The sequence below is a fragment of the Varroa jacobsoni genome, unplaced genomic scaffold, assembly GCF_002532875.2.
Source record: "Varroa jacobsoni isolate VJ856 unplaced genomic scaffold, vjacob_1.0 scaffold_633, whole genome shotgun sequence".
NCBI lineage: Eukaryota > Metazoa > Arthropoda > Arachnida > Mesostigmata > Varroidae > Varroa > Varroa jacobsoni.
The window spans coordinates 27,672-52,524 of NW_019213535.1; the positions used below are offsets into that span (position 1 = coordinate 27,672).

The window sequence follows — 24,853 nt, forward strand, 5'->3', positions numbered from 1 at the left end:
CACCTGAACTATGCAAAGTTCTTACCACGTGCCCGTGAACTGCGAAAACCCTCTCCGTCGCGGTTTCTCTCTGACTCTCCCTCTCTGGGGTGTTTTTAGACATTAAAGCAAGGTCGGCGTATCGCATTATATGTTACAAAATGTGTTTTCCACGTCCCCTGACTGACAAGTCCGTCCGAAACCGGTCGTTTCCGATTAACGTCCAAAGTAGGCACAAAACGTCACAGCAGTGATGGGAGCAAGCGGCTTTTAAACATTCTGCAACTAATAGCACGTTTATACAATACGAATGTCTGCTTTAGCTATAATTTGGACACGCGGCAAATAGATAATAAATGATATACAGTTTATAATGAAGCTAGTGACAATTACGGTAGCACATCTGTGTGCACAAGATCTTATAATTATTAATTTAAAATTCTAGCTTAGGCTGCAACTTGTCGCTGTGGGCCTTGTTTCACCTGCGTAGGCCCAATCTCTGTCAACTATCTGATCTGAGGCGGCCTCTGACAGCGCGTAATACATACGCAAAACAGTTGAACAGCTTAAATATACTTTCATAGACATATACCATAATTGACATCTGCTCTCGCTAAGCGTATGAGCAACCACTGTCTGAGTAACTAAACCTTTGAGCTCTTCGAACGTTCTTCAGTATTAACTATTTAGAAATCTATAATCCGTAACGTATGAGTAGTACCCTTAATAGGTGCAACCAGTACTGTATATATATATATATATAAAGTAACGATCCAAAATCGGCGCTATAATGGAAACAAAACCACTGAATTTCGGAGTCGACAGATATTAGGCAGGGATCAGCTAATAAATCTCGCATTGTCCCTTATAGAGGAAGCACAGCCGGATTTTGGATACTAGCCTAGCTATATAGGTCAGTGGTACGCAACGGATCAGAGAAAAAGCAAGATAAAACTATACATTGCCAATAACAATTATGATGCTTTATTTTCCAATTACTGTTTTTACGAAGCAGCAAATTAATGGAACTATATGGATTCTCCATTAAACGAATATCGATGAGTTCGCGTGTTTTAAAAATAAAGGCTAGAAATCAACTAATTGTGATAATGCGTTCAAGTTTTTAATCAAAAACCCACCGCGCTCGACCTTGCCTACCGCCATTATTCAATGTCGAGTAAAATTTTTAGCTGGCTTTTTAATATGGACCATTTTTTTTCATCGACGCTAGGATCAAATTGTAAAAATGCGTATATTGCATCTTATCTCTGTTGTACAAACGCAATGCTATATTAGATCTGCTATTAGCCAATCAACGATAAGGTTGACTTCGGTCATTTTCTCCAATAGCGCAAAGTACGTGTGGGTTTAGGGCAAGACGCGTTTGATCTTTGGCGTTCGGGACGTTAAGCGCCATTTCAAAAGATCAAGAATGCGCATCTCGTGCTGAGTTAGTGAACCTCGACGAGTATCAAATCTTTGGCTGTGCATATTTTTAGCGTTATAATGAGTATACACACAGGCCCACACTCAACTTCTGTTCGAGTAGCTCGTATCGGGGCCTCCGCAGCAGCAGCAGCAACAACGACCTATGAAATATTCATAGGACTTGGGAGCATGCTGTTGAGTATCAGACGTGCCGGCCAAGGTTATGACCTCTAGGAATTAGCATAGCATTACGATGCCTTTGCATGATCTCTGTCTAGGTGTTGATACCTCAATCAAATGATATAATGTGAGATATATGAAGGTTTAATCGCGTAACACATGCTGCTAAATATTACTGATGGACGTCGCCGATGGTGGAACAGTTGACGCAAACTTAAATTCATTTTCGGCCTTACGACAGTCAGCGAATCTTTCAAGCTTCCATTTGCACAGAATCTGTGGGTTGATCTCTTCATTGATAGGCAGATTGATAGCACCACTCAAATTTCCATGTCGATGAGGCGTGTCCAACGAACGGAACGACGATCGATGAACGAATCAGCGTCTAAAACTGTGTGAGAAAAAACGAAACTCGGTCATTGGATGATCCGTCTATTGTGTCAATGAGTGTTACGAAATGATATGGGACAAAGCGAAAGTCTTCATCAGAGCCGCTTGTTACATTCCATACATGATAAGCTGTACATTAGAACTTCTTCATACTAATCCTCTTGACGTACGTACGTACGTACGTACCCCTATAGTGAAGTCGGTCGGTCGGTCTGAGTAATGCTTCAACAGATTCGATTCTCCAGTTGTATCTATCTCCAGTAAAAAATCAAAGTATAACTGTGTTCGCCGTGGTTCAATAATCCAATACATGAAAAGCAGCAATGCGTATTGATAATGACAACAGCTTGGTTGAGTTGGAACTCACACTTCAAGAACGTTAATGGCTTTCCTGATATTTTTCACCAAAACTAAAAAAAAAAACCTTTTCCTAAACCCATAATAGCCATATAGCAGCTATAGCATCCGAAAGGAGCATACGTTATGCAAGCGTTTACCGCGCATACGTCTCGTGTAACGAAGGCAGCCGATTTATTTTACGTCACCTCCGCCTGATAAGACAATAGGATTTCGGACACGCCGCTTATCGTCGTTGCTCCTGCTCCAGTATAGTTCTTCCCTTACCGCAACTAGGGCGTCGGCAACCCCTCAGTCTTCGGCAGTCTTTCCGATGACATGAACTACAGCAGCGTTTAGATCGCCTGTTGCCCAAATACTGGTTCATCCACATACAGCAGCCTAGGATAGGCACAGAAACGTGCATGGTTCTCCTCCATCGACGAACGTGCATATACGTGCCGCCTAGTCGATGTGTTGCTCGAGAGTCCTGCGCATTTTATCATAGACCACATTGCTCGAAAAAGGACTATTGTGTGGATAGCGCAGTCAGCCTGCTCTGCTAGTGTGTTTAATCCAGAAGCTGCCGCCGGCCTAAGCTATGACGCTGACGTTGGGATGTAACCATTTGCCCTGGCCAGTTGGCCAGTCGTGTTCCTCTAGCGGGCATCGGAATACATTTGCATTTTAACTAGCATACTGCCTTACTGCACGCGTTGCTTGTCCCGGTGACTAGCGGCTATCTGCCCTTACGTCTGCTTCCGTAAACCGGCCGACCCTCAACGCAATACTTTTAAGTGCCGGACCGCGTCCAAACGCGTCGTCGTCTTGCCGGCGTTCGAGTAACCAACAAAGCGACCTTAGGCTTTGCGGTTTCGTTAATCATCATCAATATCGGTGTCTATAGCAAGAGATAAGTTGAATAGATCCACAGTTGGAACAGAATCCGGCCGTGAAGTCGACGCTGCCAGTCTGCCGTAACTTGGGAACATTATGTATATAGTTCGGTAAAAAGATGGGTTCAAGAGCTTCTTAGGTTGGGGATTTGTTGTTTTATTACGAAGATGTTTTAGTTTTTTCTTGCTATACACTTAAAGTGTAAACCTAGAGTCAGTACTGACCCGTATATGAGATGTCACGACATTTGTAGCGGAACTTCGAAAAGGAGCCAAATTCTAACTTAATTGCATAATTGCTCTGAAAAGGCTTTATTAGTTTCTGGGAGTTGGGATTTCTGTTGTCTTCGTATTGACTCTAATTCTAAACAGAACAATCACTGGATTTCTATTTAGTAAACGCGTGATAATATTTCTACTAATAAAAATGGAATATTTACATCTATACATAACAAGTTACAGTTAGTAAAGTTTCGTACGAGGATATACACAACAGTAACATATCAATATTAATTTAGCAATTCACCTAATGACTATGCGATATCTTTAAAAAAACGGTAAGAGTGCTGTTCAGGCCGTCACCCGGGCCGTTGTCCGTTAACGATCTTCGTTCCATTGTCTTTTTTGTCTGTAGACTGCTGGACCGCCCACTCGGGTGCTTCGTCAAATATTGCCCGTTATATAGTTTTCAATTTTATTCAAGTTAAAGCACGTCAGAAACACCTTTTCGTCGAAAAAACTCTTGTTGAGAAATTGTTATTACATTTGAACAGCAGCCATTAGGCAGTCTTCATTCTGTGTAGCCACGTATATGAAAATATAGCATGAGGAAAAATGCCAAAAATATATGTTAATAATTTGGTTAAGTTAGTTAGAGTTAATTGGTGATGACGAATAGGATTGGTCCAGCTGAGGCGCTATCTTTCAAATTTAGACATTTCCATTTGGCTAGCAAATAAACCCTTAATACTGCATGTTTATATGGGCACAAACGATTGCCAGTGGGCCTATCATAGATAGGGCCGCAGCATCCTGTTTGCGCTAGGACGCTTCCAATATGACAAGGCTGTCGCAGCGATAGCAGTGTCTAACGGCGCTGCGTTGTCCTTTAATTTTAACTAGGTGTCAAGGTGTGTACATTTGTCAAAGCGTACTTCCGACCGTAAAGACGATATATCGGTTGAAGGAATATAAAGGCATGGCAGAACAACGGGCACATATGTTGATTCGTCTTGTTGGCGTGGCATCTCAACGGACGTCTGTAGAAAAACGGTTACAACCGTTATGATTGAATTGTTTTCTTCTCGACCGTGATTCGGCGATACACAGTTTACAGCAGACGAACAATTATCCACACACACACACACACACGTAAAGGGTAACTTCGAGCTGGCACTGTCAACATGTAATTACTGCTACCATTTACACCTGGACAATTATCATGACCTTTTTGAATGAATTGTTTTGTCAGTTAGAATTTTTTCGTCTACGTTGCGGTTGAACCTGTTTCTTAAAACTGTGTAAGCTCGCCATCCTGTGTTGGAAGCCCATCGTTATGCAGGGTCCGTATTTCATTGTCTATTCTAAGTATAGAGCTCCTTCTATAGCTGTTGATTTTAACACAGAAGTTTTAACAAGTTGGAAACAGATACACAAAGTATCACTGCTTTGACGAAACGGTAATACTTTCACAAATGCCGCTATGCGGATCTTTTTATATAACCACTCGTGAATTTGATATTAGTGTTATCACTAATGAATTGTCATGAAGGAGACACTATAATTATTTCTAGAAATAAGATTTTAACTTAATTACTAATCATGTAGAAATTCTGGACGAATGATGAAACGTAAAATGGTAAATAATATATATCTAAGTCGCCATATTAAGTAAGGAAAGGACCCGTATGGTAATACGGGTTTCTTCCTTACTTAATAAGACGATAATGACCACTTACTTCTTATAGCTAAGATATAGTTATAATCAAGTGTCTGTTATAGATCATATGTAGGCTAAGAGTAATTCAAGGAGTGACTCGCCAAGCTTCAGCAAGTTCCGTTATAGGAAAATTGCTAGTCCTGACTCTGTCATAGCAGTCGTTATACATCTTAGGGAACGAATATCTTGTACCTAGTTGGGTACCTACAAGGACTAGATGATAAACGGCGTTACTAGAATTACTCGAAAGCCAAACGTATCTCTAGGCCTCTCTGAGAATGAGGATACGTGCTTCCGTTAAAATGATTCGTTGTCAAATGGACCTCTTTAGGCGGGAACTGTATTTTTGATCACAGAATTCGGAGGTCCGTACATCAGTCCATTCGGCAACACTCGCCCCTCGATGATGCTCTAAGAGTTCTTCTAGCCGTTGCTTCGTCCTTCTCGTTCATTCTCCTCTTTCGTCTTTTCGTTGTCTGCGCTTCAGCGGTTCTCAAATGGATTCGTTCGTCCACCGGTTCTTTTAACTTCCTTACTTTTTTCTCTTTCCACCTCTGGATCTTCGTCATTCTCTACGACTCTGAAGCTGCCTCCCCGCCCTACCCCAAACAATGCCCTAGAACCAAGGACCTTCCATCGAATCAGCCAAGCCGCCTAGTCCCTGAGATGGATGAGAGGAAGGTTTTTGTCGAAGCAGAAGCTGATCGTAAAGGACTAAAAAGAAAGGTAGAGATTCAATTTTTCCCTCTATCCGGTTCCAGCAGAAAACTGCTGCTACAACCGTTTGCGTCGACCAACTGAAAGGTCCATGGCGGCCCCCGATCCTGCTTTTCTTTCGTAGGACCCTGCCAGGTCCACGACCACTACCAGCAGCAGCACCATCACCTTTTAGCTTGCTAACGCGTCTCGAAGTTTCGTCGTGTTCCCTGGCTTTCTTTTGTACTCCTTACCGATTTTTTTCCTGGTCTGCGTCTCATCTTCGTTCCTCCTTTGACTGTAATTCGACAGTCACCTTTCGTCGCGTAGTTTTCCTCTATTGCTGCTGCCGTTTTTTATTTTGCTTCTGCTCCGTTTTTCCTGTCGCCATTGCCGATGCCTCGTCTTCAGAATGCTGCCTTCCGGAGCTGGCTGCGTGACGTGGATCGTTCAACCATGTTGGGAATGGGTGATGGAGAAGGAAGCATGCCCTCCGCCCCATGGCAGAAATAGCGTCATTTCTAATGTAGTGTGATCATGGCTTGCTCGCCTGGCTTCTCTGCTTTTCCCTCTTAAACTCTATTCGAACACTCAGTTGCCGGCAGTTTCCTGGTAGAGCCAATATGAAGCAGGCCGTTTGAGCTGATCGGAACGGCAGACCCTGCATCCGGCCCGCCAGGCAGGGGGATCCATGCCGCCATCATGTTCGCACGCCCCATGGGCTTCTTGGTTAAGTCCAAGAGTTCGTGATCTTCTCCGCGGAGAGAGGGCAAACCCGCTGCAGGGCGAGAGTGACACAGAGTCGAGAGGGAGATAGCTGGAGCGGAAGGGCGTCCCTGGTCCTCCGGTCCCTCAGTGGGGGAGGTCCGTATTGATTATGTAAATGAGGACGGTCTCACCGTCACCACCAACACTATTGCGGCTGGCACCAACGCCGTGTGCCGGATGCCCCAGGACCGACTAACTCTTCCAGGTCACACAAACCCACGCATCGACCGCTGCTATCGGCAGCACGTTATCCTCGATGGGCTTGCCTCGACTAGCCATCAGCGTTTGCCTCACCATGACTCTCGACTCGACCTAGCCGGACTCATAGAGTGAGCCCCTTCAAGTGTGTCTGACTGCGTATACGTGTGGAAGCATGCGGACATCGGAGGAATCGGCTTGGTAGTTCGCTAGTCGTTGCGTATAGTACATCACAGTACCACACTGGTAGGACCAGTGAGCACACGTTTGGTCGATGTTCGTCGACAGGCAGCCATAGCGGCTATTGGACACTGCAGCCTGTGGCCTGTCAAGGCAGGACAACAAAACTTCTCCCTTTGTCAAGGCTCCGTTAGCGCTATGTCGTCGTTTCCCTCGATCGTCTCGGCAGTACTGCCTGTTCGACTTGGCTACTCAATATGCAGCCCTGCGCTGGGCTGTTCAGCCAGAGAGCTGCTTCCTTTAGTCAAGGTTTGCCCCTCTGCAGTCTCTCGATTCTGTTTTTCCCGGTTGGTTCTGCTTGCGCCGAGAGTCCACGCTCTTCCTGGTTCGCTGCTTAACTACGCCTGCTACTCGTCTAGAAGCTTCGCTAATGCCACTAACGCTAGTACTAGGAGTGAAGAACACGGCAAGAGAGAACAGCCAAATCAGCCAACAGCAGGCAGCACATCGAGTATGGGCGACAGCGACCACACCATAAACCGTTTTACGTCGCCGCTGCTAGGGACGGACCCTGTTAGGGATTGTGTAGGGCTGGAACAGTGCTGCTTCAGGCTGCAAAAGCAAGGCTGTTGGTGGATCGGCCGCTCACGCCGGCCGACAGACCGCCGGACTACTTGTTCGGAGAGGAGGATGCCACCATTCTTGTCGCCGTGTCCTGCACAGGCGGCGGCGACGGTGCTACTAATCCCTGCCGCCGACGGCCGTCATGGTCCTCGCCAGAAGCAGCAGCTCGAGCCACCTAACTATCCCTCCATAGCCCCTTCGCTCCGATCCAATAGAAAGTGGGGACTTTGTCCCCAAACTAAGTCAAGGCTTAAAACGAGCCTCACATAGGAACAGAGCCCAAGCAATGTCGTACTTGCAGCGGCAACTGTTCGACGGTATAGCGATCCAGCGGCAGTCCAAGAAGCCACAGATCAGCGTCCAGCTGCTCCGTGCTCCCAGAATCGTGTTCCGGTGATTGTATGCGGGTTGTTGGACGGTTTTAGCTAACGACTGCATTATATCTCGGCGTGGTCAACAATGCTTGTTGTCCGCGCCTTTTGTATAGCCCTAGAAACCACTTTAAAGTTGGACGCAATATAGTGTTGGACAGGTATTTCACTTAGTTTTTCTAATATGTGTAAGGGTTTGTAATAGCAGTAACTTAAGTGGCAGGATATATATAAAATGGTTCCACATTGATAATATCATTTTAATTGAAAAATTGGATTCCATTGTCGCACGGTACTCATACACGTAACTTGACATTAGCCTCCTGGAAGCATGTCTCCCCAAAAGAGATATTCAAATGTAAAAGGCATACGTACTGAAATATTAGGATTTAGCCTTAACTCACATTAGTTATAGTAATAGTCGTCTAGCTATAGGGTCTTTTTCATTTAACTGTGGCCCGTTTGCTTGTATACGAAGCGGGGCAGTCTCCCATTAAATAATGGGACGTATCTCCCATTTCTTCAGTTTAAACCATTTAAATTTGCCGATTTTAGCCAACGTTGTTTCAATATAAATATAATTCAATTGAAAAAAACTAATTATTTTGAGTGAATTAAGTAATTTTACAGATTACGTCATATCACTTATTCTCCGAGAGTCGTGCAGGTTGAATAGCTCTGTCCATATTATTTCATAGTTTTTGGAATTCTGCTATGAGAACGACTGCTGGGTGAGGTAACCAGACATACTATATTGATAGCGGGCTTTAGATATAAGTATATCTATGAATCGAAACTTTTGCGTAGCCAGCTAACAGCACAAATGTCTTACACTATACTTCTGTCGTTTCGAAATCCTATTCCACAGCTATTTATATCGTTGTTTCTTCAATTTGCAGAAGAGTTTTCTGCATTAGCTAAAGCAACGGGCATTGCATATTCTCTCACTAGGAGGTCTTTAATCCGAATTCTGTCAACAAATTAGGATCCTAGAAGCCGCCTACCTCATTTCATCAGCATTCATCCACCAGCGTAAAAACTAAAGCTGTATACACCTGTTGTTACGCGGGCTTTTTCAAATAGCATAAAAGTCGTATGATCTCACTTCGGTCAGGTAGAAGGCATGTCGAATTCAAATGTCTAGTGCTTTCTGTATTGAAGTACAAATCTAAGAAACGGATAGTGTCGGACAAATAGTTACAGTTTGTCTAATGCGTCAAATGTTCATCATTAAATATAAGCAGAACTTAGATATGTGCACAGCCGTAACACCAATCTTAGCACTATCTCAATATACATCTCTATTAAATACAATGCAGGAACTATCTGTGCTAGTCGTAATTGAATCGCCACCGACTTACCATTTATATAAGATAGTCACATACCTCAATGCTATCACTACCTAAAACCAGCACGACATTTTTCCTTTGTGGCCATAATCACTGATTTGGTCGTTCCGTTTTTTTCTCTCCCGTAGCCTCGCGGGCACCCTCAGCCATTGCTCGCGCTTCAATGTCAGACTCAATGACTTTTACTTCAAATGAGCTAATGAAAGAGCTAACGAGCAGTTCGCCGTCCCTAACTCTTAGACTGCTCTGCTTCGAATTTACCATGCCTGTGATTCCCGTAACCCCTGTAATACTCTACCCTACCCAATTTTTCTACGTACCCTCACTGACTTCGCCAACTTTCATCGACCGCGCTTTCATCACCATGAAACCGTGCGTTCCTATTTAGGCTTAACTTTCATTTTATGAAGGGACTTTATCGATATATAGTAGCCAACCGATCGCAGCTATTATGTAACGGAGACGACTGTTGCACAAGGTTTATGTTAGCGGAACGCTGCGCGGCCATCCAGACCTATAGATCCTAGGGAGTCTCCCTTCAAGTAGAAGCTTTTGGCATGAGTTTCACCTATAGACTTTCAAAACTGCCCTGATAGCTGTCAGTATGGCTGACGAACGTGCAGCACTTTTGTTATTACGACCGAGCTGTCTCGATTCCCCTACCCCCTCACCCATAGGTGTATATAAATTATATTTCTGCGTTATGTGTAAGCTGGTGAATAAGCTAGACCCCCGACGTAACCGTAGCCCCGAGTCACATGAGAGAGTGACCAACAGCAAACCACAAGACATTCACAAATGTAATATATGGCTAGGACAAAGCGAGAGAGAATCTTTCTCGCTTTTTGCCCCTAACGAAAATGCTTGGGAGGCTGTCATCGTTCAACGCGGTCTCTGCTCAACGGGCTCGACAGTAGACTTGACTAAGGTGGAACAAAGCCATCACTTATAAATCATTCGGACTAGTGCGATCTTTTTTTGGAACTCCATGCGGCTAACGGCACACACACACTGCACTCGTCTCCCATAGTAAGGCTTTTCTATGTCGGCGAAAGCCAGCTTCTCAGCGCTCCTCAGCTTCGCCTGAGCCGAGTAGCAACCTCCTTTTTCTTTATAAGAAGGCTCTATCTTAAACAAAGAAATACGGGACGAAGGAGGGATTAAGGGAATTACCTACTAAGGGAGGGTCACTGAATATGGTTATCATGGCAGCAGCGGCGGAGCAGAAAAATGTAAGCAAATAAATGTATTTGCTGTAACAAATAAAAAGATAAAATAAATACGAATTAGGAAGCATTTGAATTGGTAAGAGGGCAAGGTCGTGACGGACGTAGGACTTTGACCAATTCAATGCCAGTTGATTGCTCCAAATAACTTACAAAATACCAGTGTTGTTTACATACCTCAGACGAGATTAGAGAAAGGTCAGTTAACTTATAATTTCGTCGATGAATATGTTGTGACCCCATAAATGGTTAACTGATTGCCTTTAAGCTAAGGCACCGTCAATACTCTTTTTGTTAACACAACATATACAAAGCAACTAAACTAACAACAATTATTAGCTTCAATGCTTCAGGCCTAGGCCCGCACTCACACGTAGACGCTATCCGATCATCACTTGTTTCATGGCTACCCCATGCCGCTAGAGGAAATCTAGCTTTTCACCGTGACCTTGGAGAAACATTAATTGAAGCTGTCTGTAATTTCGTTAGATAGGTGTGTGTGGCCAATGATAGCTTGCTCTCGTTTACATTGACCCTAATCCTCAGGCGTCGTCATCGTCTCAGACGGTCGAGACATGGTCAGCTACCTAATTTTCGTCTGTTCTGCTGGTTTCGCTACACCCCGTCAGCTGTGAGGTCAGCATACAAAACAGGCCGGTAGCCTGCGGCCCGCGGATGTACGGTCTGACGTGAGCGCACTTTCTGATGAATTCTCGCCTGTTCTAGCTGTGTATTTAACCTGAACTTGAAATATCCATCGTCGTCTCTCGAACTAAAAGTCAAAGTAATGCAATAAAAAGTTGTATGGCGGAAAACATGTTTGAAAAAAACCTGTTGCATAAGCCAAAATGAGGTAGAGCTATTTACTTATAGCGTGCCGTGAGGTAAAGTGAAGCTCAAACTAACTATCAGTAGGATAATCATTCCATTCTATTAAATGCAGATCATCTAATGAAGGTGTGAGACGTCGAAACTTTGATTTATAGACGTGACAGTGTATCATCTTAATTTGAAAAGAAAATGTAGAGCAGATACATTGAAGAAGCAGCAGCAAAACGACGATGTACTGCACAGAAATCCATCACGTTTGCAAATTTGTGTATATGTACTTACGAATAACCGTGTACAGAGCCAATTTCTAGAGACGTTTCATTTCGTTTCACTAATTCTTAGCCTATAGCGAAGAGGATTTGTCAGGTAACAGGTACAGTCAAATTAAAAAACAATTTTTTTATGAAACTACAGCCGAAATTCTTGTAAGTTGGCCCGAGCTTCTGACCATCGCCTAGGATACGATGGTATGAAATTATCCTAAGCTCTCCAGTTCGAATCTAGATTGAAATCTTGGCACTAAATCTAGGATAAGAACTACGATATTCTGCCGGTGATGGGTTACCAAAGATGCTTAGTGGCGCTATTGTTGCATCCGAAAATTTCTAGTTTATGCTGGCTCAAGTCTCCTCGAAAGGGTCGATCTTAGATCCTACAGTAAAATAACAAATATTCACGCTTGTTATTTATGCAAAAGTAAATAATGCGCACGTTAATTTCTGCTTGCACCTAATTATTTGAACGTGAACCCCATAACGACGTTAATTTCCGATGGGAAGTGAACAGTCATGAACAAGCGGCGCCACCGATGTTTTGTTGTTGGACACCTTTAGATACAGCATGCGTCGGAAGCTCCAATATTTCGAAGTAATACTACCGTGCACATACAACGGATTGAAGGCATATACAATAGGGGCTGGCAAACCGTAACTCCCTTGACGCATCCGTTTAAGTGACGCGCACACAGCACGCTTCAGTAGCTGACTTACAATGAGGCTCAATAGCTGCCCATCTCTCTGCGGCAACAAGCGATGTTCGAATGCAAGAGACAGCGATAAAGAGCTCGTTACGTGAGGGTTTCAAAGTATTTCTCATCGGAGTAAATGTCGCCGTCGTTTCTGTGGCCATCGCCAGCTTTCCCACTGATTCTTGTATGGGTTACCGGTGGACAGCTGCGGGCTGCTGGTGTCAGTTTCATAGTTCGGTGGCTGGCGCGCGGGCAGGCAGGTATAGGCCGGTTGAGTGGTGATTTTAATGCCTGGCGAAGCCAGGCCATTCCTTCTTCAACTGGTTGGCCATCGCTGGTCGATTGTTCGAACTAACGTATTGACTGGGCGTTTGGGTGATTTAAGTGACCGGTGTGGCCATGTATGTGTGTGCGCGAAAACATATCGTCAGAGCGCGCTATATATTGCTGCGCAAAAGAAGATTATCCACAGTATGTCGATGCCCAGCCCCGAACCATTGTTTTACCGGAGGCGGAACACCACTGGTCCTTCTCGTCGATATGCGGCGAACGCTTTGTTAAAACATCAGTTTGGCTAGCGACGCCTGCCTGCCGATAAGTTCGTGCTCATCGAAACAGTGCCTCACATACGATACTGCACTGCACATGTCCATTATCCATCCATAGGCAAACCGCGTTTGTCCTCATTGGAACTGCCCTTCATGACGCCGATGCCGTTGTCACCCCCCTGACATGATGCTGTCTCATGGACAGCTGGTGGCGCTGCAGCGAACCGTCGGCCCCGAGCGAATAGATCAGGCGTGGAGGGCTGGAGATGAGGGGCCGCGTTCTGCTCCTCGTTCGACGATGCCGGTCAGTGCTGTTACAATGTTCTCCGGCGGAGAAACTACGAGGGAGAGCGTGGGAGGCAGAGGGTGCAAGATAGGAAACGTACGAGGGAGAGCAGGTAGACAAATTGCTACTGTGTGTGACCTCCATGCTTAATGAGGAGGACGCCCTACAGACCGATCTGCGCTGGTCTCCTTTGTCAGCTTAGTGAGATAACTTCAGGGAAGCCGAGGAGTGAGCGGACGGCCTTTCCTCTAGTAGAGTTTGGATAGCGTATAACCAACGATGTTTGCCAGCATTGACTTCAACGTTACCTCGCCAACTTTAACGATATGAACATTTACAAGTAGAAGAAAAACTACGTGGTATTTTTTAGCCTTTTCATGCAACGAAGTAGTGGAGAACTCAAAATCTTTCTCAGGGGGCTTTTCGTACCCGGGTGAAACTGTGCAACTTCAAATGAATTCACCAGATGTCGAATAGTTGTCATAGCTTACGTTAAATACGTGAAAAAATAGGTACTTCTCGATAGATTAAGTTTTACATATTAACTGACAAATATGGGGCATGTGTTGACAAGGGTACAGCATTGAAACTATTTTGTTTATATCTTTGTAACGGCGGCACTGATCAAAAGCCCAACAAGAATGCTATTTTTTATGTAACAGAAATATCGAGATATTTTTTTAGAAGAGACCCTTAAACAATTAGTGAGTTATGTGCAAAAGAGGTGATTTCTGCGATAGATAGGCGTGGATATGCTTGTAACATCTAGCAAATCTTATAGTTTTATTCGTGAATAAGCAGGAAAAATGGAAATATAAATATCTTACTTCAAGCGCCTCGCCCTCGAACCAGATATTACTTACGGAATTAAGTTCCGTCTACTTCGTGCAACACAAATTGCAACCGAATCGCATAAGGAGACGCCAAAGATGGGTCGATTTAAGACATACAAAGAGCAGATGCGGTAAGCATGCGTAACCCTTTTGTACGTTTCTGCCTCTCCGTTTGCCATGAATGTGGCTTGTGAGATGTAGTGGATGACTTAAGTAAGTATCAGTTTAAGCTTGCCTCACAAAAACATATTCTGAATAGCAACGTATGCAGTAAATCTAATAAAAATCCTATTTTCTATTATGGGTGATTCATTGAGTTCCAGTTTTAACGGGAACTTTCAACATGAACACAGGCGTTTTTTAATTTCTAATGATTTATTGAGTTAATTAAAGAACTCCAATAGATCTACTAAATTAACGATCCAACTATATCCTGCTACTACTGTTCCGTTGGAAATTGTCTTGCGAAAAACCTAGATCCTCCAACATGTGCATATAAACACTTGGAGCTAAAGTTCATAAACTAATACAGTATATTTATCTTTATAGTACTGTGGTCGTAGAGCAGTACATGCTTTTGAGAAAGACAAACGCCCGTACCTAACAAGGTGAGTCGCAGGCACCCTAGTTATGTTTTAGCAATATATATGAATGTATACAAATGAGGACCTCTAAATTTAAGCGGGTGCGCGGTGAGATTATTTTGCACGGTGTTTTTTTATTAGGAAAATTATTACGCAAGGGTAATTGTTTGCAGAGCTTCGAGGTATATATCACAACACGATGCCTTATCTTTTTTAGTTGAGATTATTGTAAATTATTTTTATTTTTTTATTGACAGTTTGATAGTTTAAGTTTAATCTAATAGTTAGCTTTGCTAAGGGGTGGCTGAAGTCTTCCTTGATCGCTTATCGTGTCCTGCGCTATCCCTTGGTAGAGCCTTTGCTAATTGACAGGCAGCTTTTAGCTGCATTAATTGTAGCTGAGTTAGCGTGTATGTGAAGGACGTGAACTATATTTCTTAGCCTGTGTGTCGGCGATGGTTTCCGAAAAACTTTTTCCTTCTATATCCCTGCCTAAATTTCTGCTGTCGGGGCTAAGAAAATGCAAATCACTTGCAAAGTCAATGGGGGAACGACGCAGATGTGGTTGGCTTTATAGTGCCCTGATTAATTGTCAGTTAGTTTTGTATTTAATAAATAGCGCTTGTGACTTATTGTTCTTTTTCTATCCTACAGATGAATTGCTTGTTATAACTTTACCAAACATCCGGTTTGCCAATAAGTCAACTACATACAGGTAAGTTCTGACCCTTGTGTTGCCTTCGAACTGTATAGTGCAAAGACCTCCGATTTCCAAGCTTAGAGAAACGCTTGTTTGGGGGAACGTCCGCCTTTTTGTTGTGCAATAATGCTAGCTAGCTAGCATTGTCGTTCATCCGGAATCGGTAAATTTCTACTGCGTCTTGCCTAGCGTCAAACGTCCCTTTTTCTTGTTGAAAACCTCTTTAACGATTGCCTCGATATTTTTCTAATTTCTCATTTTGTAATCTGGGTATCCTACAGATACGTACATTTTCTATTTTTGCTTATTGTTGGTGGACTTCAGTTTCGGGGAGCTTCTCTACCTCTTTGACAATATCAAGCATTTTTGAAATTCGCCACTTGTGGTCAATGCTTTAATGTCTTTCAGAACCTGTTCCAGTACCCTGGGATTCGGGAGTCTCAATGACTTGAAGTTGACTACAGTATCGTTGGCGGTCGGCTGCAATTTCGAGCGCAACACCTCATTGTTACGAGTACTATGTCGTTAGCCCGTAACCTGCGCTGTCTGTGGTTGTTTTGATATGTGTCCTGATGCTTTTCCATTTTGTAGAAGAGGGAGACGTAGATAAGTCTGTGCGGGTTTTTCATCTGTTGGAAGTGATCAATTTCTAGAGGCGGAAAATACAACAATTTTTCTGCTATTTTTTTAGATTGTGAAAATTTGGCCTATCCGCATAGGATGCAGCACTTAGATCGTAGCAATGAGCGTGCACTAATCCAGCTTTTGTCTTTTTCTAACGCAGCATTAGAATTGCGCTTCTCTTATGAACTTCCGATAGGAGTACAAGTAACATTTTAGATGATTAAACTTCTCTCGGATTTAGACAACTTTAAACCAATCGTTGCTCGATCGCTAGTTTGCTATCACTAACTTTTGCGCGGGAATCTGCAAGTTTTGCACTGGATAACGACTTTGTTGTATTGTTTCGGGAACACAAATCTAGGCGAGCGGCCTAGTTAGCTGACGTGTTGGAACTATTCTTACATAGGTGGTATTACATCATGACAAGTCACGAAAATGCTCAATTGGAAATCCACGGTGGGTCTGGCGACAAATGAAAGTAGGCGACACTTTTTTCTCCAATGACTTCCCAGATTGCGAACATATTTTGTTGCTGCCTTCAATAGTTTACGGGGTGCTTTTATAGTTTCCTGGCTTGAGTTTTTTGTACTTGCCACCGACTAGTTGGATTAATATTTGTGATTTTAACAGATACATCGTATGCTTGACATGAGGCATAACATGGAGTGCGCTTAGAATGCCTCTTGGCCCGACAGCCCGAGGCGAGATCGTATAGCGTTGTTCCAGGCACGTAGGCCCCTGGATCTTTATCTAAAGTCTAACATTGATGGCTGAGTCTTGAGTTTAGTCTCGTGCTGCTTCGCTTGCATTCATGGGTAACGAATCCCACCCAACAGAAATTCATTTGAGACTCGTGCGAGGATCAAGAGGCTCGGTACGATTTATCTTTATGTAGAAGCATCGCTTCAAATGTATTTGTAAAGTAATAAATTACTATATAGTTAAGTTATGCTACACGTAATTTAATTGTAGGTGATCTTGTCAAGAGGGTCAATGTCAACCACAAAATAACACAAATAAAATCATCTCGAGACACCCAGTAGCTCGTTTAGTATTTCAGTCTGCTTGATGTCACCGTTTATTAAACGCCAGATCCTCGTACCTACAAAAGTAGTCGAGCAAAGGAACGGAATAAACACAGGAGACGAATTAGCTTTTCGTTCGACTCAGATCGTCACTGACGGCGGCAATGAAGTTCAAGTTCGGAGCGCTCGAGCAGTAACTGTAATACGAACGGCCCGATAACCGGATCTGTTCAGAAATGGTACTCGCCATACGAGAACTACCAACTGTGAAGTCTCATGATTGAAACAAGTAGAAATTGATTTGTCTCGTCCATCTTTGTCTCATCTATTTTTGTTGGGCTTGTCTCCATTCTAGCGTGTTCGAATCCGTCGTCCGACGCGTCCCGTTCTCAGTGAGCCGTCGTGACGGATATTATTAGCTGATGGATTCGAGTAGGTCAAAGACGACCGCAGTACTTCTTATGTAAACAGTAGTAGCAGCAGCAGCGACATGTGCCGAAGATCTAATAACAGTTTACTCGCTTGAATTTAGCGGGCTAAAAGAGGCTAGACCATCCCAGCAGGTGTCTGGCCCTGCTAATTCTATTTCGTTCTCCTGTTCATTCACTGCCATTACGTTACTCAACGAGAATTACTGTAAAATCGCAGCATAGCCCTACTGTAGATTGTGCTTTGTTCGAACGCACTGAGCTATTGCTATCAGCCGCGGTAAGCAGCGACTCGGTCTGACCCTCATGACAACGAGGCGTTCGACGGTTGGTTTTCGTGAGTGCTTCTTTTGTCTGTGTCGCGATCTACAATAGCTACCAAAACGAAATATTGACGCGACACGAATCGAGATGCTCCGAAACATTTCCATCCCAAACAATGGCTTTATGGAACAAGCGACTAAGGCAATCATCGTTCGACAGCTCGGTGAAAGGAAATACAGTTTATTTCTATCACGACAAGAACCTACTTTAAAGCAATCATTGCTTTCATTCATTGCTGATGGCTGAATATGACCATTTCTTCATTTAAATACCGTTAAACCAGCTTAATTGATAAGGCAGGTGGTGCCTACACGGAGACACAGTGGTAGCCGCCAGGCTTTCATAAAACATGTAATAAAAATGGCTGGAACATCTCATTACAACAGGAAGCAGATAAATCTCACGTTTATCATCGGTGGGCTTATTTAAGGAGGGCAGCTGATACTCATAGCAAATTGTTAAGCAGAGAATATATTTAGAATTAATCTACGTTTGCGATTGTGGCGTATGTTTCTTTGCGGTATAACCACTACAACCAGCAAATAAATACCGTATATCATGGTTTGAATAAGCTAATCAAACGGGGGCAAAAGAGCTCCTAGCCTCCAGTATAGATGCATAGAGCAGAATTCGTTGTGGCAAGCTTTTCATCTATATCTCTTGCGTGCAGGCGGCTACTCCCAGTCGAGGAGGCCAACGAAAGCACACGCGCAATTGCATTTAGTGACGTGAATTGAGGTAAGATGGTCGCATGTGTGGTGGTCGTGTACTTAGTGGCGTGCTGGCACGATCGGTGATCTGCGGACGAGGCTGTTTCGGCCAAGCACGTCAAGCAGTGGCTTCGGTCTCACCTCAGGGGGGTATATTGAAACTACTGAAGTGCGACGCGTTGTTGGTTGTGTTGAGCCCGATTGAGCTGAATAACGGCAAGCCGGCATCATTTCGAGAAAGGGTTATGGGTTTTGCATAAATTAGTCTCCTGAGCTACCGAGCGAGTGCTGTCTCTGTTCAAGCAGATCTGAACGGACGGTGCAAGGTCTGCGAGCAGGCTTCTCTTCGGTTTTTTCACACCGCAGCAGAACTGCTTGTATGTAGCTCGTTGTAACAGAAAGCCTTGCTTTGTGTATAACATCGCGCGGATGCCGCTTCAACTTAGAGCCGAATGCCAACTCCATCCCTATACGTTATCTTTGCATGGCATTGCAAACGTAGTTGTAGCAATTCACCACCAGCAATCCGCTCAATAGCAGGCTGCTGCTAGGACTCCAAATAGCCTTTTTGCGTTCACGAACGCAAACAAATGCGGACGCCCTTTTGGGAGTGCTATCAGCAGCGGCAGCCTGCTGCGGCCTGGCCAAGCACGACAACTTTCCTAGCTACAACTAGCTGGAACGGGATGATATCGTCAAGCGTCGCCGGCTCTGTTCTGCTCGCTCTCTAGAGGCTCATGCGCTCCCCCGGGTCGCGCTCGTGCCTGCTCCGTCTGCTACCGATGATGACGCTCGAGCTTCTTTTAGGACTAGAAGGGGAGGAAGAACGGAGTAGCCCCCAGAGATAAAGGTTTAGCAATATAACCTGCACAATTCAAGGGCAACAACAACAACAACAACGAGTTACTACAAGTGGGCGCGAGGCGACAAAAGTAAAGCGAGGCTCCATGTGCGATTCGTTAGAGGTCGACAATAACATTGCAACAAATGACACTAATGCCAAGCAGGTTTCAAAAAACACATTCGCCATGTGTATGACACGAATGTTTCTAAGGAAAAGATTGGGAACTCTCGACGATGATTCTGGAATTCAGTGCATAGCGAATGTAAATATTACAGCACATTTTTGAAGGACTGGTTTCGGACCTCGACGAACTCGTTCTGTGTAAAGCAAATTGAAAAGATCCTTCGAACAAAACTATAGGGAGCTAACTCGGCCCAGGTTTTGGAAAATCGTACTGTTATTATTATTATTATTATTATAGTTCATTCATAATCACTTAGCGTCATGAATCGTCATAATTGAAATATTCTCAATCAGTAGTTTTTAAATTCGCAGTTCCGTGAGCATACGCTCATTTTCACATAAGCTACTGTCACGGTAAACAATAAGCCGCTAATTGAACACTGTTCTAATAGATGCCACTATAATTGCACGCATTTCGTAGCGAGAATTCGTCCGCGCCACTTGACCTCTATACAAGGTCATTCCATCTATTAAACACATAGGCCGAGCTCGGCAATCGGACCTGAGTCACCAGCGACGTACGAAACGCATAACAGAATGTTTGCCGCCGTTTCATACGTCGGACCCCCTATCAACTCCTAAGTTATGTAAAAGTGATAGTTTTGATTAGCATGATGACGCTATTCAAGACTCGTGGAGATGTGACGACGCCAATAGCAGCTTTTCTGCTCAATATTTTCCTCCGTTCTCGTAACAGCAGTACTCTCTGCCTCTCGTTCGCGCCAAACTCCCGTTTGTGCTTCTGCTGTTCCGTCCAGAGACGATGCGATCCGAATCGTCGCTGCGGCGGCCGTCGTTCCGAAGTCGTTCGCTCCGCCGCCTGGCAATGCTCATTACAATTGCTAATATGTTGCGCTCTTTGCATACATAACGTGCGAAACGAACTGGGTTGGAAATAACAAGGGATAATCTGGGGTTTCGCGCCGCCGACGACAGGAAAGACTGGAATTCCTTTACGGTGTCGAGGAGTACACGAGATTAGTTACCCCACGTCAGACTCGTTCTACCAGCATGGGGTTGCCACTGTCGGACGTGAGGCTTGGAGCGGGCAGGCACAAAGGTAAAGTGGCGGCGGGGACAAGGACAGTTGGGCGCTGGCGAACTCGTCCGTTAACGGTTTTTTTTTAGTCCACACGAACCTCTACGTAGCTATACTTTACGCTCCTAGTTGAACGTAGCTTTGATGCTGCTACCAACCACTTGACGAAAGGTTTTTATTATATAATATATTTGAGAGATCTTAAGTGGCGCGATACAAATCTAATTTCTGTCACATATCTAAAAAACTACGACGTACAAATAGTGCACTGATCAAGAATAACGTATACCAAATAGAGACAGTCATTAAGTTAACGAGCGTCGTCTGTACGTTGACGGTTCGAATTTCTAGCATTTTTACATAATTCGCGTGACATTCGCCTCCGGCTTGTCCTAAAACTGTAGCGTGTACAGTCCATCCTTGAAATACCTAAATTCAAAGACAGGCCTTCGTTATTATGTGTTTGAGCGTAACGCATTCTTCCTACATACGCACCCTGGCTTCCTTTCTTCCACTTAAAATCTCTTTCTATACTCTTATCTTTTTTTTTTTGGTTCATCCCTCTTCGCTGCAGAAATACTGAAACAACTAGTTGCTTCGTCCCTCGCAGAGTGACAAGTTCATCGTATGCCGGGGGGTGATCAAAGAAGCATCTTCGTCAGCTAAAATAAAAGCCTTATCTGCTATCGTCATCTCTCGTCCTTTTTTATTGTCTATTCCGTCCTTATTCTCAGTCACTTAACCAACGGCAGCGACCCGGCGGTTCGCTGTTCGAGGAACGGTCGATTCCGAAACCGACTAACCGTATGCCCGGCAGTCGCCCCGGTAATTCGTCGTCGTGGAGTGAGTTTAATTCGTTGCATAAATTTGATTGTATAAGTGAAGCAGCAGTCGACGAGCCTGCTGCTTACCAGTCTGCCGGCCCCTTCGTTCTCTCCATCTCACTCCGGCCTGACGTAGCTACGTCGTACAAGGATCTACGAAAGGAAGCAAACAGGTTCGCATACCACTTGCGGAAATCTCTGCTTTGCTTGCCACCGCCGTCGCTACGGAAGAAAGGCACCAGGAGCAGCTTTTGTGCGGTGGCTATCAACAGCAGCAGGAAGAATCAGTGTTTATGGCGGTCGCTTCTGGCTGCGGCTGCAATCGTCCTCGTGCGCTGCTGCTGTTTTTGCGGGTGGCGGTCGGCGATGTTGAGTCGCTGCTGGCGGTTTTGGCTGCGGCTGGCTCTCCGGCTGCTGGCCGTGTTCATTTCCATTGCTAATACACTTTCGTCTTTTGCATGCATAAAACGCCGTCGCAGCAGCAGCAGCAGCAGCAGCCGTGGCGGCTGCTGCTGGCGCTACTCGCTCGTGCTGCCAGCGGCAGCGGGACCAGCCCGCCAGCTGGGTGGCTGGCTCTGTCGTGTCGATCGCACAGCTCGCCTCGGTCGTCTGTCTGGTGGAAGCGCTCGCTGTGTTAGTGCGGATGATGGGCGCGACGACGGTGGATGTGGCTATAGAGGCAGTGGTTAGCCGAGTTGGTCATGTCGCCGTTTTCGTCATTGTTGCCATCTTTACGGTCGTGGCAATGTTGATAATGGTAAGGGCTCTTGTCACTGCTACAGCCGCTGCTGCTGCTGCTGCTGCTGCTGCTGCTGCTACTGCTACTGTGCTAAGGACGTACTGGAGTCATCAATACGGCCGACACAGCTATCGGTGGCAAAGGAATAGTTGCATAGTAGCGTCATACGATAGAGAGCGTTTGTCGGTTGGTGCTGCGCGACCGCACGATGCTAAGAAGTTGCCCCCTGTGTCCCTGTCGTTGAGTCTGGCGCGCCCAAAACGTTCAGTTCCTCTTGTACATGTCGACTGGATTGCTGACTCGGCTAGCTCAATGGCCCATGGGATTGCTTCTATCGAATCTATTAAAGGCCGTTTAAGGACTTTTCCGTGAAATGTTTAAATACTGCCATGTTGCTTATTGTTTATAAGTATGTTATTCGTATGCCGTGAATGATTGTGGAGTGTCAGTCGGTACATCGTCTATTGTCTGCGCGTCAGGTCGGCTTATGTTACCACCACATCGGACTAACAAAGTATTTCATGATCGGACATCTACGCGACAGAGACTATTCGGTAAGAAGCCCGTGGACGATATGCCATCGGACTTCCTTCAGCGGCAGAGCCACGTAGGAGGGCCACGTAGGAAAACTAAGGATGCCATTGTGTTGACGTTAACGTGACTTTGGTCGGCTTGACGCTGGTGGAGCTGTCTTGCTGTAACTTTTTCGTTGCTGGAATTTTTTTATTGTCAAATTAAGTTCGGTAGGAGATACCGAGACGGAGGTACGAGGTCTGTACTTGCTACCCGTCACGACAACCGACTGCTCCATCGACGGCACCCTCTAACGAGGTGTTCTCTATGGGGAGTAAATAAAAGTGGGCTGTGTACTCGTTCAGTATCATATGTGCTACGATACACCCAAAGCACAGCCTCGACTCATTGTGAAGCACTTCCTATGTTGAAGTGTATTGCACTTTTCCATGCATATTCCAGAGTAAGTAAGTTACAGTTCGCAGTTATTGCAGACATATGTAAGTGTGTGGACATGTGCGTGTAAGTACAAAGGTGACAGTTATGGGAGTGTATGAAGTACTCCGAAACGTGTGAACCGACCCAAATAAATCTTTCTGTGATATGCCGAACGCCGGATATATCAGGATTCACTTGATACCTTGAGAATAACAAAAAAAATACAAACATCCTGTATGATAGTCAATGATAGCAGCTGTGGCAGAATCAACATACGTATCGATTGCGTATATTAATGGGTTCCGCAAAATTAGCCAATATAGTCAATTATCTATGAAATGAGTAAGCGTAGATCAATAAAAATGAAATACAACTGTTTAAATTCAAAGTACTTTCCGTGTAGTCTTTTTCTATATTATTAACAATACGCACGATCACATAAATCTTGACTCATCGTTATTTGATTGCGTCCGTCACATTATGGGTTTTTAACCAGGTCCGAATTGAGTCGGCACGGATATAATCATCCCAGCACTTAATTGTCTCGTAAATTATCACACAATTTCATGCAGTTATATAACGACATGTTGTTTCGTATCGCCAAACATAATCGAAACAACGAACTGGCAGCCGGAATGTATTTCACAAGAAGTGTGATAGATCCAAATACTCACCCAGGACAGACTTTTCCTTGTATTCCCTCTGATGTCATTCTTCTAGCTTCGTTCCAGATTTGCCCGCGTCTTAGTCTGTGCCTTGGTCGTACTAGCAGCGCTCAGTACGACTGTCCCTGATCTGTGTGCCCTCCTGTACCGGGTAACGTTCGAAGACGACGGCATCTTCTTTGCTTCCTGCTGTCGAGGCCAGGAACTTCGTGCGGGCTCCTTTTGTCCCAACGCCTTCCTTGCTTTCGCCGCCATTGTGGTCCATCCATGCCTCTGTTTCCATCGTTACTCGGGCGTACAACAGCTATAGGAACACTAGCAGCAGCAGCAGCAGCAGCAGCGGTCTTTCATGGCTGAATAGCGACGCACTACCTTTACGCTGAAACCGCCTGTCTGTTGTTGGACAGGATATAAATAGGAAGGAGCTACGCAGGACACGCCGGCAGGTCCCCTCTTGGTATGTTCCACTTACTTAGCATGCAACTCACACCGCCTAGCCACCACCTGTCTCCTTTACTCCGACGTCCTTAGCGGGACGGCGACGACAGAAACGACACCAACGCCGTCGTCATCACCGTTCGCAGTGGCAATCTGTAACGTCTATGCTGGACTGTGATAGCGCTGTTACGTACTACGGGCGCTACAGGCAGTTTGAGAACAAAAAGAAAAAGTCGGGTTTATTTTAGGGCCAATTGCTTCTCAGCTAGTGTCGAGTGCTGTCTGTGAGCCGAGATAACGCAGCTTCTCAGTCGAGACGCAAAAGAAACGGATAGACAAGCTCGTGTCTCACTGCAATTTGTACTTCGTCTTTTATTACTGCCTTCCGATAAGGTTCGTCAGCTAGCTCTGCTGCGGGACATATAGTTTTGTTATTACAATTAGAGATTTCCTAGAGAGGATATAAAAATAATTACGAGTAAGGAGCATCTCGCACTATTTTGCTTACTATTCTGTGAGTTTTTTGTTCTTTATAGCGAGGTAAGCTTACTATAGTGAATACGGCACGAACGTTAGTTATTGAATAATAATAGGTTTGTTTGATAGCCTCATGTTATTCTAGGCTATATCAACGCGAAACTAACGGGACTCGTTTTTCTCAGTGCACTTGTCGTTAATATTTTCAGTAACGCTACGATCAACGATCTGATTCGCAATAACGCAGCCGCAGTTTATGAGTACCAATTTTTG

General features: G+C 44.7%; 1 long non-coding RNA gene across 1 annotated transcript; it reads right to left on the reverse strand.

Moving 5' to 3' along the window:
• Positions 1-934: 934 nt before the first annotated feature.
• LOC111262188 (uncharacterized) lies at positions 935-24,853 on the reverse strand. Its single transcript, XR_002681446.2, has 2 exons — positions 23,675-24,853; positions 935-1,978 (listed from the first exon to the last, which is right to left on the reverse strand). It is a non-coding gene; the product is annotated as an uncharacterized LOC111262188 (long non-coding RNA).